Source organism: Taudactylus pleione, unplaced genomic scaffold (assembly GCF_031769625.1).
Source record: "Taudactylus pleione unplaced genomic scaffold, aTauple2 ptg000093l, whole genome shotgun sequence".
Taxonomy (NCBI): domain Eukaryota; kingdom Metazoa; phylum Chordata; class Amphibia; order Anura; family Myobatrachidae; genus Taudactylus; species Taudactylus pleione.
The window spans coordinates 37,399,107-37,402,911 of NW_028284495.1; the positions used below are offsets into that span (position 1 = coordinate 37,399,107).

General features: G+C 39.8%; 1 pseudogene; it reads right to left on the reverse strand.

Moving 5' to 3' along the window:
* Positions 1-1,500: 1,500 nt before the first annotated feature.
* LOC148526951 (5S ribosomal RNA) lies at positions 1,501-1,618 on the reverse strand (annotated as a pseudogene).
* Positions 1,619-3,805: the final 2,187 nt, after the last annotated feature.

Below are 3,805 nucleotides of genomic sequence, written 5' to 3' on the forward strand. Positions count from 1 at the left end.
ACAAGTCTCTACCAAGCAGGTTAGTAGGAGCCGCAGCAGCCAAAAGAAAAGAATGCCTGGTATGCAACGGCCCAATAGTAACCTCTGGACTTTGTTAAAGGATAATGTTCCACTTTACCTGTTACACACATTGTTGGTACTGTCTCGTTGGTCACTTGTAAATTAACGGGAGATTTTATCACTGACCTGGTCGCCCCTGTGTCTACAAGAAAAGGATATTCAGTACCAGCTACATCAACCATCATGACCTGTTCTTCCCTAGTACTTCCCGTTAACCTGACTATCTGTAGACTACAGGTATGACCTGACCCCTAGCGTTGGCTACCATTCTCCAATAAAGCATTAACGGCCACAATTGGAGCTGGTGCCCGCTGGACATTTGCTGTTCTCTGTGCATATCCCTCATGGGGATATCCAGGTACTCTCTGGTTTGGGGGTTCTACCCTTTTTACTCTGCAGTTTTTTATTAAATGTCCTGGCTGGTTACAATTAAAACATATTCATGGATCGGATGAAGACATGGGTTGTTGTGAGGTTTGAGCAGGGGGAAAAGGTGGTGGATATGGTTAGGGATATGGAGGATAAGGGTATTGTGGGGGATATGAAGTTTGTGAGTAGTATGGGACCTGTGGTTGTGTAGGGTTAGTAGAATAGAGCTGTATTTGCTGTTGCATGGGATTAGTGAGGGCATATAACTGTTCAGGTGTAGGTGTGTGTGTAGATGCAAGTGTGTCTGTTGGCTGTGATGTTACCGTCATTCCTTCCAGTGCTTGAATACTGACAGCCATTAGTTTTTCGCTCTGGGTCTCTCCTTTGAGATGTTCTTATCACGTTCTATGGCAGATTCTATGAGTGTATCTATTGTGACTCCCCTCCAGCCAGGTTGTGAGGTCTGAACCCGAGTCTTTAAGTTTTCCTTAAGACCGTCCATGAGTACCGTGACTATCATTCCCCTGTGGTGAGTACTATCTTTAACATCTTCTATCCCAGTGTACTGGGTGATAGCCTGCAGAGCCCGGTCGCAATACTCTTCTGCAGATTCACTCTCCTTTTGCTTTATGGTGAAAATTTTGTTCCAGTTAACTACTACCGGAAAATATATACCCAATTGAGTTACAATACGGGAAATGTTAACTTGGTTTACTTGGTCTGTTAAGGGAACGTCACCATCCAATACACAATCTGTGATAAATTTTGCCACATAAAGACAAAAGGAGAAAAAGTAGAGCTAGTCGCTGGGGCACTCTTGTGAATAATTAGATGTTTAATAAAACATAACTTTTAATGTTCATCAATAAAATAGTGGGGCACCATACATTTTATCCAAAAAGTATAGATGATACTAAATTAATCATCTATTGTTGTGTAAAGCGGCAAAATATTAATTAAATCTATACATCACATTGGGTACAAAGATATTGATTATTAAACAATTTAATCAAAACATATAATAGGTTTTGCTGCTCTGCCTGTGTATAGAAATCCCAATCACCTTCTTTTAACCTACAGCACCTGGTATTCCCAGGAGGTCTCCCATCCAAGTACTAGCCAGGCCTATCACTGGTTAGCTGCCAAGATCAGACGAGATTGGGCAATCATGTGATGTAAGGCTGTAGGTATAATAATAATGGGTTATAACAGCACTAGGTCAGAACAGCAAACCATGAATGTAGGGCTATCTCAGTGCATAGTCCATTTATTGTTTAAATATAGTGTTCAAAGAAAGTGTTGCATAAGCACACCTAATTTGTTACACATACATATATCAATTGAATTATCCGTGTAGGTTATATAATGTGTAACGCAAGATAGAAACAAGTAAATAGTAAACAAAAATTATTTATAACACCTTAATAGTCAATACATTTGATGTAACAAATATTACTTAAATTGCTAGAAGCTCACAATAAGTTTTTTTTTAAATTGTTTCTATGGTGTAGTATAGTGATATAATGTCACATAAGTATAGCATAAACAAGTAGTGCTATGGGACAACACTTTTCAGATTTTCAAATGTATCAGTCCTACAAAGACTGATCTAAATAGAAGCATATACACTAGGGTCCCAGACCACACGTATAGCATAAACAAGTAGTGCTATGGGACAACACTTTTCATCATTTCAAGTGTATCAGTCCTACAAAGACTGATCTAAATAGAAGCATATACACTAGGGTCCCAGACCACACAGGAATATTCATACAATACCAATCCCAAGGTTAAGATTGCCAGGAGTCTACTCTGTTCATAGATTGATTCTCCTGGTGAAATAATATAGCACAGGACGCGCGTTTCGCCCGAATGAGGGCTTGTTCACCTCATGCATAATAGGTTGAAATAGACCGTCGCTATAAGAAGGTTAAGAAATCCCTCCCATAATGCCCAGCTGTAAACGCTAACCAAAAAATTACCAAGGAGATGAGAATTCACCCATCTCCTTGGTTAGCAGGGGACATGTGATCGGACACCCGGGCCAATCATCATGGTAGAATTTGTGCCCAAATGCATGCCGGTAAATGTAGTACAAAGAGTACATATATGTCCCCTATTAGGGTAAAAATCAGGAGGAGAGGCGGCACACAAAGAAAACAGCGCCGCTGACCAAAGTCACATATCACACACATATATCTCATAGTGAGGCAGGAAAATTACACAAATCGTTCCTGCAGTTAAATCTAACAATCAACGGTATATAGTTAGGAGTTTACCAAGGAGATGATAGTTCACACATATACTTGGTTAAGAGGAAACATGTGATCGGACCTATAAGCCAATCATCATACGCTTATAACAAAGTGCATGTTAATAAATATATTACACCTTGATTTCAAATGATATTCCACAGTTAAAACCATCCATATCAAGGTGCATGTTTGTAAATGTAGTGCACCATGATGTTAAATGATATATTCCAAGAAGAAGCGGCATACAAAAAAACCCGCATTTGCCAATCAAAGTCATAGATCACATAAATTAAATAATTCTCATAATTCCCTTGAATCAATTTGAATAGGACCCTAAACTAAAATATAGGTTGGAAGAAAAAACATGCATGATTATATATACACAAATCCATCATTGGGATAGTTAATCAAGATGCATGCTGGTAATTGTAGTCAAACATGTATGGAATAGAAAGTTACTAAGGAGAGGAAAATTCACCAATCTCCTTGGTCAAAAAGGGATATGTAATCAGCAGGCAGATCATCATGGTGGATAATATCCAGGTGTATGCTGGTAAATGTAGTACAGAATATATCTCCCGTGGAAAACAAAAGACCAGAAATAGAGGCGGCACATAAAGAAGCCAGCGGTGCTATCACAAAAAACACACATATGTTTGTCACGTCGGTATTGCGTGGTAGACAGGCCCTTAACACCACACGCCAATCTTTATTAGTTGGCTCACTGACTACCGAAATTCCTCAAAAATCTCTGACATTTGGCTAGTTCCTTTTTGGGAACGGGGAAATCATTTATGATGGAATTTAGTTCTGCTCTTGTCCAAGGACAATGCATTACCACTTCCCTCGTGGGCACTACACCATTCGCATCTGCATTTCCATTCGGAACAGTTATTGTCCGAATGGGATGCAGACCGGTAGCGCTGCTACATTTGACCTTGTTATGGTATTAACAACTTCCTCTACGGGTGCAGAGGGTGTTAGCACTTCCCTTGCTGTTACCGATGGAGATGGCGGCACCACTCGTGATTATCGTGGCGTAGCATCTATCTTTTGTACAGCATGGGAAATGGCAGACATTACAATAGGCTCATCATCCACATCATGAACATTTTCTTTAT